The sequence below is a fragment of the Pimephales promelas genome, chromosome 9, assembly GCF_988280905.1.
Source record: "Pimephales promelas chromosome 9, fPimPro1.hap1.1, whole genome shotgun sequence".
Taxonomy (NCBI): domain Eukaryota; kingdom Metazoa; phylum Chordata; class Actinopteri; order Cypriniformes; family Leuciscidae; genus Pimephales; species Pimephales promelas.
The window spans coordinates 1155451-1170976 of NC_142777.1; the positions used below are offsets into that span (position 1 = coordinate 1155451).

The 15526-nt window shown below is 37.9% G+C and overlaps 1 long non-coding RNA gene across 2 annotated transcripts; it reads right to left on the minus strand.

Moving 5' to 3' along the window:
* Positions 1-1613: 1613 nt before the first annotated feature.
* Positions 1614-7609, minus strand: LOC148977458 (uncharacterized). Of its 2 annotated transcripts, XR_016169627.1 has the most exons (6): positions 7369-7609; positions 7253-7277; positions 7101-7164; positions 4580-6273; positions 1988-4537; positions 1614-1665 (listed from the first exon to the last, which is right to left on the minus strand). It is a non-coding gene; the product is annotated as an uncharacterized LOC148977458 (long non-coding RNA). The 2 variants fall into 2 exon arrangements; XR_016169626.1 differs by having other exon boundaries at positions 1988-6273; positions 7386-7609.
* Positions 7610-15526: the final 7917 nt, after the last annotated feature.

Sequence of the window (15526 nt, forward strand, 5' to 3'; positions counted from 1 at the left end):
GGCAGTAAGCACACTAGATAGTTTGGTGGACATGAGGATAAAAAGTACCCCATGTGTACAATTTAATAAACCATTGGATCTTTAATGTTGGGGACCTATTTTTCTGCAGGAGGTCCTGGACTTCTTATTCAGATACATGGCATTGTGGATTCTATTAAACATCAACAGATAAAAAATCAAAACCTGACACCTTCTGCTAGAAATCTTATTATGGGCCATGGTTGGATCTGCCATCTGGACAACGATCCAAGACAAACATCAAAATCAACACAAAAATTTGTTAGGGAGCACAAAATGAAGCTTCTGCCATGACCGTCCCAGAACCCTATAGAAAATGAGTGGTCCGAACTGAAGAGAAGCACAAACATGGATCTGGGAATCTGAAGGATCTGGAGAGTCTGTATGGAGGAATGGTCTCTGATCTCAGGTCAGGTGTTGTGCAAACACATCAGGCATTATAACAGAAAACTCAGAGCAGTTATCTTGGTAAAAAGAGATTGCAAAAAGGTATTTAATAAAAGGGTATGAGTAATTGTGGCCAATGTGTTTTGGAGATAAACATTTATTTTATAATGTGATCCCACATTACACATTAACAAACATACCTAGCAACCAGTATTAACTTTCACATAGTTACACATAAACCAACCTACCAGTATTAACTTTCACATACAGTTACACAATAACCAACCTACCAGTATTAACTTTCACATGCAGTTACACATTAACCAACCTACCAGTATTAACTTTCACATACAGTTACACAATAACCAACCTACCAGTATTAACTTTCACATACAGTTACACATTAACCTACCTACCTACCTACCAGTATTAACTTTCACATGCAGTTACACATTAACCAACCTACCTACCTTCAAGTATTAACTTTCACATACAGTTACACAATAACCAACCTACCAGTATTAACTTTCACATGCAGTTACACATTAACCAACCTACCAGTATTAACTTTCACATACAGTTACACAATAACCAACCTACCAGTATTAACTTTCACATACAGTTACACATTAACCTACCTACCTACCTACCAGTATTAACTTTCACATGCAGTTACACATTAACCAACCTACCTACCTACAAGTATTAACTTTCACATCCAGTTACACATTAACCTACCTACCAGTATTAACTTTCACATACAGTTACACATTAACCTACCTACCAGTATTAACTTTCACATCCAGTTACACATTAACCTACCTACTAGTATTAACTTTCACATACAGTTACACATTAACCTACCTACCAGTATTAACTTTCACATACAGTTACACATTAACCTACCTACCAGTATTAACTTTCACATACAGTTACACATTAACCTACCTACCAGTATAGGTTCACATGCAGTTACACATTAACCTACCTACCAGTATTAACTTTCACATACAGTTACACAATAACCAACCTACCAGTATTAACTTTCACATACAGTTACACATTAACCTACCTACCTACCTACCAGTATTAACTTTCACATGCAGTTACACATTAACCAACCTACCTACCTTCAAGTATTAACTTTCACATACAGTTACACAATAACCAACCTACCAGTATTAACTTTCACATGCAGTTACACATTAACCAACCTACCAGTATTAACTTTCACATACAGTTACACATTAACCTACCTACCTACCTACAAGTATTAACTTTCACATACAGTTACACATTAACCAACCTACCTACCTACCAGTATTAACTTTCACATGCAGTTACACATTAACCAACCTACCTACCTACAAGTATTAACTTTCACATGCAGTTACACATTAACCTACCTACCTACCAGTATTAACTCTCACATACAGTTACACATTAACCTACCTACCAGTATTAACTTTCACATGCAGTTACACATTAACCTACCTACCAGTATTAACTTTCACATACAGTTACACATTAACCTACCTACCTACCAACCAGTATTAACTTTCACATACAGTCACACATTTACCTACCTACCAGTATTAACTTTCACATACAGTTACACATTAACCTACCTACCTACAAGTATTAACTTTCACATCCAGTTACACATTAACCTACCTACCAGTATTAACTTTCACATACAGTTACACATTAACCTACCTACCAGTATTAACTTTCACATCCAGTTACACATTAACCTACCTACTAGTATTAACTTTCACATACAGTTACACATTAACCTACCTACCAGTATTAACTTTCACATACAGTTACACATTAACCTACCTACCAGTATTAACTTTCACATACAGTTACACATTAACCTACCTACCAGTATAGGTTCACATGCAGTTACACATTAACCTACCTACCTACCAGTATTAACTTTCACATACAGTTACACATTAACCTACCTACCTACCAACCAGTATTAACTTTCACATACAGTCACACATTTACCTACCTACCAGTATTAACTTTCACATACAGTTACACATTAACCTACCTACCTACAAGTATTAACTTTCACATCCAGTTACACATTAACCTACCTACCAGTATTAACTTTCACATACAGTTACACATTAACCTACCTACCAGTATTAACTTTCACATCCAGTTACACATTAACCTACCTACTAGTATTAACTTTCACATACAGTTACACATTAACCTACCTACCAGTATTAACTTTCACATACAGTTACACATTAACCTACCTACCAGTATTAACTTTCACATGCAGTTACACATTAACCTACCTACAAGTATTAACTTTCACATGCAGTTACACATTAACCTACCTACCAGTATTAACTTTCACATGCAGTTACACATTAACCTACCTACCAGTATTAACTTTCACATGCAGTTACACATTAACCTACCTACCAGTATTAACTTTCACATACAGTTACACATTAACCTACCTACAAGTATTAACTTTCACATGCAGTTACACATTAACCTACCTACCAGTATTAACTTTCACATGCAGTTACACATTAACCTACCTACCAGTATTAACTTTCACATGCAGTAACACATTAACCTACCTACCAGTATTAACTTTCACATACAGTTACACATTAACCTACCTACCTACCAACCAGTATTAACTTTCACATACAGTTACACATTTACCTACCTACCAGTATTAACTTTCACATACAGTTACACATTAACCTACCTACCTACAAGTATTAACTTTCACATCCAGTTACACATTAACCTACCTACCAGTATTAACTTTCACATACAGTTACACATTAACCAACCTACCTACCAGTATTAACTTTCACATGCAGTTACACATTAACCAACCAACCAGTATTAACTTTCACATACAGTTACACATTAACCTACCTACTAGTATAGGTTCACATGCAGTTACACATTAACCTACCTACCTACCAGTATTAACTTTCACATGCAGTTACACATTAACCAACCAACCAGTATTAACTTTCACATACAGTTACACATTAACCTACCTACTAGTATAGGTTCACATGCAGTTACACATTAACCTACCTACCTACCAGTATTAACTTTCACATGCAGTTACACATTAACCTACCTACCAGTATAGGTTCACATGCAGTTACACATTAACCTACCTACCTACCAGTATTAACTTTCACATGCAGTTACACATTAACCAACCTACCAGTATTAACTTTCACATACAGTTACACATTAACCTACCTACAAGTATTAACTTTCACATGCAGTTACACATTAACCTACCTACCAGTATTAACTTTCACATGCAGTTACACATTAACCTACCTACCAGTATTAACTTTCACATGCAGTAACACATTAACCTACCTACCAGTATTAACTTTCACATACAGTTACACATTAACCTACCTACCTACCAACCAGTATTAACTTTCACATACAGTTACACATTTACCTACCTACCTACCTACCAGTATTAACTTTCACATACAGTTACACATTAACCTACCTACCTACAAGTATTAACTTTCACATCCAGTTACACATTAACCTACCTACCAGTATTAACTTTCACATACAGTTACACATTAACCAACCTACCTACCAGTATTAACTTTCACATGCAGTTACACATTAACCAACCAACCAGTATTAACTTTCACATACAGTTACACATTAACCTACCTACTAGTATAGGTTCACATGCAGTTACACATTAACCTACCTACCTACCAGTATTAACTTTCACATGCAGTTACACATTAACCAACCTACCTACCAGTATTAACTTTCACATGCAGTTACACATTAACCTACCTACCAGTATTAACTTTCACATACAGTTACACATTAACCTACCTACCAGTATTAACTTTCACATACAGTTACACATTAACCTACCTACCAGTATAGGTTCACATGCAGTTACACATTAACCTACCTACCTACAAGTATTAACTTTCACATGCAGTTACACATTAACCTACCTACCTACCAGTATTAACTTTCACATGCAGTTACACATTGACCTACCTATCAGTATTAACTTTCACATAGTTACACATAAACCAACCTATCAGTATTAACTTTCACATAGTTACACATTAACCTACCTACCAGTATTAACTTTCACATACAGTTACACATTAACTTTCACATAAAGTTACTCATTAACTTTCACATGCAGTTACACATTAACTTTCACATACAGTTACTCATTATCGTTCGCATGCTGTTACTCGTCATTTCACATGCAGGTACTCATCATTTTTCACAGGCAGGTACTCATTAACTTTCACATGAAGCTACTCGTTAACTTTCGCTTGCAATTACTCAACAACTTTCTCACGCAGTTACCTATCGATTTTCACCAGCAGTTACACATTAGCTTTCACATGCAGTTACACATCAACTTTCACAAGCAGTTACTCGTCGCCTTTCGCATTCCGTTACTCATTAACTTCGCTTGCAAGTTACTCATTAACTTCACGTGCAGTTACTCATCATTTCACATGCAGCTACTCATAAACTTCGCTTACAAATTACTCATCAACTTTCAGATGCAGTTCCACATCAACTTTCTCTGCAGTTACACATAGACTTTCACATGCAGTTACCGGTTAACTTCGCTTGCAGTTACTCATTATCTTTCACATGCTTGCTACTCGTCTTTCACATGCAAGTACTCATATCTTTCACATGCAGCTACTCGTTACCTTTCGCATGCAGCTACTGGACATTTTCCGATGCAGTTACATATCGATTTTCACTGCAGTTACACATTAGCTTTCGCATGCAGTTACACATCAACTTTCACTGCAGTTACTCGTTGCCTTTCGCATGCAGCTACTCATTAACTTCGCTTGCAAGTTACTCATTAACTTCACGTACAGCTACTCACCATTTCACTGCAGTTACACGTTAACTTCGCTTGCAAGTTACTCATACTTTCACCTCAAGTTACTCGTACTTTCACCTGCAGTTACACATTAATTATCACACGCAGTTACACATATGACTTTCGCAAGCATTTACTCAACAACTTTCACCAGCAGTTACACATTAACTTCCACTTGCAGCTACTCATAAACTTCATCTGCAGATACTCATCAACAGTAACATGCACTTTACTCACCGACTTTCACCTGTAGTTACACATAGACTTTCACTGCAGTTACACATCAACTTTCACAGCAGTTACTAAATAACTTTCACATGCAGTTACACATTAACTTTCACATGCAGTTACTCATTAACTTTCACATGCAGTTACACATTAACTCTCACATGCAGTTACACATTAACTCTCACATGCAGTTACACATTAACTCTCACATGCAGTTACACATTAACTCACATGTAGATACACATTAACTTTCACATGCAGTTACACGGTAACACTTTACAATAAGTTTCGTTAGTTAACATTAGTTAACTACATTAGTTAACATTAGTTAACTACATTAGTTAATATGAACTAATAATGAATAGCACATATACAGCATTTATTAATCTTTGTTAATGTTATTTTCAACATTTACTAATACTTGATTAAAATCTTGTTAACATTAGTTAATGCACCGTGAACTAACATGAACAAACAATGAACAGCTGTGTTTTCATGAACTAACATTAACAAAGATGAACAAATGCAGTAACAAATGTATTGCTCATGGTTAGTGCATGTTAGTAAATACATTAACTAATGAACCTTATTGTAAAGTGTTACCAGTTACACATTGTCGGTTAAAAACAAGAAAGTGGCTAGTAAAAACGTCGAGTGGCTGGTCGATTTAGAAATCCACAGTGGCCGCCGGTGGACAAAAGAGTTGATTTCCATCCCTGCTTGGTAAATGTCAAGGTGTCATAACAAAGACATCTCAAACAATGTCATATTTGCATTAAAACTTTCATAACTGAGCAAAAGACACTTAATGACAGTTGTCACAAACATGCATAAACCTTCCTTCATATTCATAACATATGTCATGTTAGTCTTATGCATACCCCTTCAAGTAACGTGTTACCAAAGAATGAATCTCAGACAGTTCATAAGAGAAACGTGTGCAGGATTCCGTGTTGCAAGAATGCTGTCTTGACGAAGCCTAACTTGCTTCATAAATGTAATATATTTTTTAATATTTAATTTATCAGTCAGAGCAGGAATCAAGGCTACAGTCGAATAAACAAAGCCAGCGGAGCGATTATCTCTGTCCATCTTGAGGAATAAAAACGGTTAAACCAAAGAACGTATATTGACAAGAAGTGAACGCTCCATTGCAACACAAGTATTTTGCAGTATTATCTTATATTAATGACCGTTAAAACAAAACTATGTAAAAAAATCTGTTCAAAGTGGCAATTAAAGTTATAGGATAACGGACACAGCGCATCAATGATCATCATGTTTGTAGCATGATGCAGGGGATTAAAACGTACAAAATATATTTCAGGCCTAATGGAGTTGGTAACTAATAGAAGTAGTAAATGTGTAAAGTTGCATACAATGGAAATACCATAGACTGTAAAAAATATGGACAAAGCGTCTGTGACGTCACTCATAGACTTTCTGAAGAACAGGTTTATGGGGGGTATGGGCGGCGCCATATTAGAAAAGCTTGAGAAATACAAAATACAAATGTTCAGAAATACAAATGTTTCAGAAAGGATACAGAGATGCGTCGTGTCAGATCATGGCCAAGACGTCCAATTCCACTCGGCGCAGCCCGTTATCAGCTGTCAATCAAAGTTAACCGCCCTTATTTTTCATACATTTTACATCCAAATACGATCTAAACTAACGAGTTAGAAAAAATTCACTCACCTCACAGTTGTCAGGCACTCGGAACCTATCGAAAAATACAATAAAAGTCAAACTGTAAACATATGAATTGATGCTGTGAAAACGGACATTTTAATGTGAGGTCTATGGATATTCACCCCCTTTTGGGACCGACCTCTAGCGGATTTTCGATGTATTGCAGTTTTTCCCACTTCCGGGTAGGCTTCATTTTTCAGATTAGAATTTTGCCGCTTGGGAAAAATTAGAAGAAAAAACTACCTCAAAAAACTGTTATCTATGCTGTTGTCCAGTAACTCCAGTTGGAATTTTCACCCCAAAATGGCGGCCGCGCTCCTGAAGCGCCACCTAGTGGCCTTTACCAAAAAAGCATCAGAGTTTTGCTTCTTGTTCTTCTATACTCTTTGGTTGAACTCTATGCAAGCCACGTGTATAAAACGATCCTCTTATTGGTTAAACACATTTTGGTACGCTTTGAAATGTTGCCTTGTGAAAGCAAACCGAACAAGTAAAAAATTAAATCCATGCTTCAGAACAAAGAAAATGACCTACAGGTATGAAAATGCAGCCCTACACTGCAACCTATGGCATGAGTTGGGCTTTGCTAATCAGGTTTTCTGATAATCAAGTCATTTTGTGTGAAAAGACAATGGTCATGAAAACAGTAGACTTCCTTTTGGAAAAAAATACTTTTGGCATTTGGTTGGAGAGACGGTGCTCACAGAAGGCACATGCAAACTTTCTTTCTCAATTGGCTCATTTTGGCTTTCATGGGCTCTATAATTACATTTTCTACCTCATGAATTTCGCTGAATATGAAATGAATATCTTCATAAATGGATATTAAAGGCTTTAGCTGTGCTTTGCCGCTGGAGTGTAATAGAAACCCACATTTTGCTTAAGCCGAACAATAACTCCTGGCAAATAAACCGTCGAGGTATAAAACGGTTAACGGTAAAGCGGTAAACGTGCGTGGGAGAGATCAGACCTTGCCTATATCAGAGCAACTCAAAATGTTTGTTTTTTTGGGTGCAAAAAATAAGTTTCTCCAATCTTCTTGAAACTCTGGATTCCGATAGAGGGCCATGAGACTTAGACATGAGTACAAAAATGGAGGCTCTAGACCCTTCCAGAGCTGAGATATTGAGATATTTATAATGGCATAAATGCTACGTGAGATCTCAATATCTCAGCTCTGGAAGGGTCTAGAGACTCCATTTTTGTACTCATGTCTAAGTCTCATGGCCCTCTATCAGAATCCAGAATCCGCAAGTGCGGTCCTTCCAAAAAAAAAAAAACATTACTAATGTGCATCTTGAGACAAAACAATGGCACTGACATTTTAAAATACAAATAAAAGTGGTCTAATGTTAAAATATTATTAGTTGCCCTTTAACTCTAATGTCCGCGCTGCATGCAACTTGCGCAAAATGGCGGACACCCGCGAACTCCACGTGTGTTACTGAACTCGCGTCACTTAAACTATTATTTTACCCATCAATATCACACAACCTCTAAATAACAGTACTGTGCATACTGTCTTTCCATCTCGATTGCATTATCGTTTCACATAGGCTAAGTAAGTTTCATTGCCGCGTTGTTTCTGATCACTCTATCCACGGGTGATAACAATTTCGTGCTCAAAACTTACGTTACTTAACATTGTGATGGCCAGTATTTAAGCCACACAATTTGGTGATAAATAAAAGGACATTACTATTATTTGGTTTAAGATCTTTATTTGTCATTGTATTGAGTCAGTGTACGGGCTTAGTTATTTGACTTAAGATTAAAACAAAACCCGCTAAAATTCATTTTTGGCTAAAATGTGATCTATAAAAACATAGCTTAAACGTTTCATTTTGTAATGAAGATGACTTCAAATGTTTAGTACCTGTTGTGTTGTGGCATGGCCCAGCCTGGTGACAAAGAGATTCAAACAGGAAGTTGATCTGTTTTATGGGAATACTAAAGGAAATTAAACCGTACCAACTCTGATGTATTAGAGGGGACATAGGAAAATGTGATGCCTTGATCAATGTGATGTTTGTTTAATATGATTCTTTTGCATTAACTATAATTTATCCTTGGCTCTAAATTTAGTTAAATGTATTGTTTTGATTCCAGGGTTTGGGTTGTTATTGTTGTGAAATTTTGTATGGCAATGTTTCCCCCTTCTTTGGTTTCATGGTGATGGCCACCTCCTTTAAATTCAGTGTATGTTTGTTTAGAGGGGTTGTTACCCAGATAGCAAACTGACATTGAATCAACGTGGAAACGACATCTCTCATGACATTGAAACAACGTTGATTTGCTCATCGAATTAACGTTGAACCAACGTCAGACGCGGCATTCTTCAAAGCTAAATGAAATCGAAAATTGGTTTGCTTTCATAACGTTGAAACAACGGGTTGATTTCAAGTTGATTTTCCGTTAGTTTTGAAAGAATGACGCATCTGACGTTGGTTCAACGTTAATTCGATGAGCAAAACAATGTCAGATCAACGTTGTTTCGATGTCATATTTCCACGTTGATTCAATGTCAGTTTGCTATCTGGGTCCTGTCTGCCATTATTGGCCAAATTGATTAATTCAGGTGTGCTTGTCCTCAGTAGTCAAGGCAACAATAATCAGGCACACCTGAATTAATCAAGTTTGGCCAATAATGGCAGGCAGGAAACAAGGAGCTGGCTGAAGTTCAGGAAGTAGTGCAGCTGGGCATATAGCCTATTTTGGATTTCTGATCCGTGAGTGTGCGGTCGGACACTTCCGGTTTCTTTTTACGCCGGTGCAGGGAGCCGGTGTGTGTTTTTTTTTTTTTTTTTTTTTTTTTAATTGAACACAAATCACAGGGGATACATCAAGTACAAAAATAGATAAAATGAAAAAAACAAAAAAAAAAAGGGAGCCGGTGTGGTGAAGAGATGAGTCCCACCTTAGGACCACCAAGCGATCCGATTGGTTCAAAGCTAGTTTTATGGATAAACGCTTAGTGCCTTGACGCATGCTTAGAGCCCCAAGGTGAGGTCTAGTGTATGTCTATGGTGAGAACATATTTAGATCAGGCATACTACTGGCATACTATGGAGTCCTAAGGTGGGACCCATCTCTTCAGGGGGACTCATCTCTTCACCACACCGGAGAAAGACAATATGGGCAATATGACATTCTTCTCTTAAATGAAAACAATCAGAGTTATATTAAACAATATCCTGGCCCTTCCAAGCTTTATATTGGCTGTAAATGGTTGCTTCTGTTTTGAAAGTCCATAAAAGTGCATCTATCCATGATACAAGTGCATCGCACATGTGTTCTGTGTATCTGGAATGCATTTATTGACAGCCTATCAATCCACTAAGGATTTGATGAAAAAAATAATTTTTCACATTTTTTTCTGATAAAAACTTAAGAGTGTAGGCTATACACTAAAATGCCCAGATTTTTTTTTCGTGATATTTCCAGCAGAGCAGACCTCCAATTATTTTTTTAATTTTAGGGTCAAAGTTAACAGAAAAAAAACAAATAAAAAGTATGGCAGACCATGTCAGGTTCATGACTGAAGGGTGCTGCATCTTTGGACAGTGTTGTGTATGTTTGACCGCTAGGAGGCGCCACAGCTGAGAAGATCAGTGTCTGTCAGTGGTAAAGATGAGAACAATGTGAAGTCTTTATTCCCTGCTGCTGGTGTTTACGGATGAAACACCATAAAGCGGAGTCACTGGAGGCTGTGCTGTGTTGATGGACATCTGCCAACATATAGAAACCCTTGAATGAGGCTTTGCTTCTGTACATCAGCACCACAGAATCACTAAAACTACCATTCCTGGTGGGGAAAACGGTGTTAAAGATTATAGGACCAGACTTAAATAAGCTTTGTTATTTCAAAATCTTATTTTCTCCCTTTAAGAAAACATGCATGAATTAATAAATAAATTCATAAATAGTGATGCTAATTTTATTTGTTATTTTAAGTTTTCTCATTTTCCTTTTAAATTAAGCTGAAGTATACGCTATGTGACAAATGCTAACCAGCTGCACGTTTGGAGCAAACCTGCATGAAATGACAGGTTAATCGAAATTAGTCTTGGAAAACACATTTATTACCTATTGTCCTGATTTTGTGACACGATAAAAGGGATAGAAAATTCTGTCAGTATTTACTCTCCCTCATGTTGTTCAACCCCGTAAGACCTTCGTTCATTTTCGGAACACAAATTAAGATATTTTTGATGAAATCTGAGAGCTGGATCACTCCTGCATACTAGTCCATAGGCTTCTTGAGGGATTGAAACTTGCTGGCCTCGAAAAGTTATTAAAGACATCATTAAAATAGTCCAAGTGACTACAGGGGCTCAATCTTAAGTTTATCAAGCGACGAGACTACTTTTTGTGCGAAAAAAAAACGTAAATAACGACTTTATTCGACTTTCCATTACTTCCTTATGGGCGCATGCGCGAGAACTGAGACGAGACCGTTCTTCTTCGACTACTTTTTGTTACCGGCTGCTCACCGCTTAGGAGTTTTACCGCCCCCTACCGTATAAGATGACATACTGCTTGTAAACAGAACGTTTTGCGCCTCCGGCTATATCAGTACGTCATCTTATACGGTAGGGGGCGGTAAAACTCCTAAGCGGTGAGCAGCCGGTAACAAAAAGTAGTCGAAGAAGAACGGTCTCGTCTCAGTTCTCGCGCATGCGCCCATAAGGAAGTAATGGAAAGTCGAATAAAGTCGTTATACGTTTTTTTTTCGCACAAAAAGTAGTCTCGTCGCTTGATAAAGTTATAGTTGAGCCACTGTAGGCACATGGAATATTTAAACCTTTTCTTTTAATGACTTTCTGGGCCGTCAAGAGGCAGTCCCTCAGGCTGTCTATGGAAGAGTGATCCAGCTCTCAGATTCAATCAAAAATATCTTTATTTGTGTTCCGAAGATGAACGAAGGTCTTACGGGGTTGGTACAGCATGGGGGTGAGTAATTAATGACTTAATTTTCATTTTTGGGTGAACTAACCCTTTAAGTCAACGGCGTTCATAAACACGCTGAAAAGCGATTATGCGTGTTGCCAAGGCTCTCCGTTAGACGACCTCTGGTAGGGGTCAGTAAGCTGGGCCGAGTTGAGTGGGGGACGGAGGGGGGTGACTCAGGGTCACGGTCGAGCCCTCTTGAGGTGTCGTGGGCTAGTCGACGAAACACTGAGGTTGGAAGGTGCCCACTTGAAGACCCTAGAGATGTCCCCTACTCGGCTCAATCCAGACGGTTGTGGTGTTGGTCCACTAGGGAGACCACACTGTAGCTGCAGCCGTCGTGTGTGCTGAGTACACCGCAGCCGTTAACGCCGGACAGAAGAGGGGTCACACCACCATATGGAAACAAGCGTAAATGGATGGAGAAGCATAGTTTACTGTAAAGCTATGTCTTAGCTTACCTTGGCGAAAGCAGAGGACAAATCAGCATGAAGTTTTAACATTTAACAAGGAAAATCTGTCAATGGTAGGGAAAGAGTTTAAAATCAAATGGAGCAACATAGTTTCAGAATTGAAACTAAAAAACCTCAATGGGAAAGTCAGCAACTGCATGTGCTGCTAAAACTAGGAGTGCACTCACGAGCTTCAGCCAGACTGATGTTGTTCAGTAAAGCTGAGATGGAGGTAATGGTGAACATGTGTCTGTTTATAAGAGGAACTGAAGGAAATAATCGAGGCTTTCATGTTGCATGAAAGAGAGCACTGCACATCTGTGGGACTGTGCCAATGACTGAAGAATGAAGGCGGTTGGCATCATCATGATGTGATTAGTTGTAATGATGAAGTGTGTCCACTGGTCAGATGGGTCTGCTGACGATAGCAGACGCCCCCTCAAGCCGCCTTTCCACTGCACACGACATTCGCATTCGATTGTCGCATTTCGCCCCCTAGTGTCAGTCGCACGGAACTTTGAAATTGGTCGTGAAGCAACCGTTACCCTAGGATATTCACAATGGTAAAATTAATGATTTTAATAAATGTAATGCGTGCATGAATATATCATAAAAACAAATGACCCTCAATTCATCTCAAATAAAAAATATAGTATAAATATTGGTTTAATAATTATAAAAAAAAATTCTGCTATAGTTAATTATAACCAACATTTTACAGAGCGAGTGTTTACAGAAAAACATTAAAGAGTGAAAATATTGGTAATTCTAGCCTCGCGCTCATAGTTTTTATTAGAATACATCACTTCCGGTTGGCCGGTCGCATAAGTTCAGATATTTCAACGGATCCAAAGCTCAAAACGGATCCGAATTTTCCGCAATCGCATATGATCGTAACTCCCTGCAGCTCCCGTACGACTCTCCATTGGAAATGAATGACTTCCGGTCCGACGGCGGTCGTTTGTCGATCGTGTGCAGTGGAAAGGCGGCTTCAGATCAAGATCAACGTGATTAAGGATTTTAATAATAAAATACGTTTAATAATAAAATTTAATATATAAGTATAGATATCTTTGTCAAAGAATACACTCGTTTGTTCACAGTTTGAACGTTCTTGTTTTCATTTGTTTAATTTCAAATGAGGTGAATTATCTATCGTTGCGTTTACAGCTACAACGCTGGCGCACTAAAGGATATTCAAAGTCACATTGCATGCTTTTAACATTAAATAAAGCACATAAACAGTACGTGAGATTATCATTGCCACACTGTGTGTTTGTTGTTCCAGTGCGACGTCACAGAAATATATAAATCGTTGCTAAAATAGTTTTTTACTGGTTAGGGCAAAAACTCTAATTAACATGGAAAAGAAACCTTTTATTGGCGTCGCGTGTAGTTAGGACACGGTGTAATGGTGTGTACACACTGAACGCGAATTTAATTATTTGCGCAAGTAGACATACAAAGTCAATGTAAAGATGCAAATAGACTCATCATTCACGCTGGGCGAATTGGGCGATGCGTTTGCCGCGAACGTCTTCCGTGCAAGTTGAAAAACTCGAACTCGAGCGGAGGATTCACATGACACTTTGTTGCACCAGCCAATCAACGAAGAGCTAATTAATTCATCCGGTCGATCACTGTTGTCGAAAATTGAGGAGATGCTAATTGTTGCCGTATGGGTAGGGTACCCTGAAATATACAATACTGTGTCATATGTTTACAGAGGCAAGTTGGACTACCTGGCAAGTGATGAAAATATACTTAACCTTTACTTGATTCTAGCTATTTCTATTTTTCTGGATGGTGCTGTGAACCCAGACACGTCGGCGTTTGGCTTTCCTCCGTAATTGGGGCTTCCACAACAAGCACTGAGCAGCAATATCTTATATTTCAGACATGATGGGAATGTATGTCAGGAAGAAATTGTGTTGTTTTTTTGTGTGACGCGGACGGGTTCAAAATGTTCAGGCCTCTAACTAGACGCGATAGACAGTATTTTACGCTGTATTCGCGTTCATTGTGAACAGACCGTAAGACTTTTGTTCATCTTCGGAACACAAATTAAGATATTTTGGATGAAATCTGAGAGCTGGATCACTCCTTCTTTATGTAAATTATTACATAATTCACTTTACATTATCTTGTTTTAACCTTAAAGTGGAAATTAAGCAAGTCAGTCAAGTTTACAGTATTTAGTAAAGTGATTTCCACTTTAAAGGGGATTAATGTGTAGAATTGAGAAATTCCTGTTATTAGCGACACCGGTGGCCGTTAAGAGAACTGCACCAGACGCTTATTGCTCGCGCTCGATACTATAAAACATGTGTCTGCTATTAAGTATATGACTATAGACTATATCTGGCAATGTGAGCGTATATTATTGAATGAATCCCTTTTCTTTGCACAACGCATGGACATTACGGTACACAACGGCTCTTGTCTAAGTCAGTGAGACAGAAAGCGGTTTGAGAGAGAGAGATTTCTGTATTCGTCCATATTCAGGAGAGAAGTCCTTCACATTTGTCAACGCCTCTGAAGGAACAGTGTGTGTGTGTGTGTCACGTGGCATATAATGATCCTCATGATCCCACACACACCCTTCAGAGAATCTGGGATTTCCACATCAGAGATGAAAGCAACTTTTCCTCCATCTCTCATTCTGAAATTAATTGGCTGTAATTAGAAAACTGGTCCAAAAATGAGATTATTCATACACACACTGACTGACACTCTCACTGTTTTACTGCTTCTCCAGATGAATGCAGGGTTTATCTCAGAGATACATTTAAACAACAGGAGCACCATATTTGCATAAACTCAGAAAATATTTACTGTAAAAAATAATCGTGATTTTATCGGTAAAAAAACTGTAAAA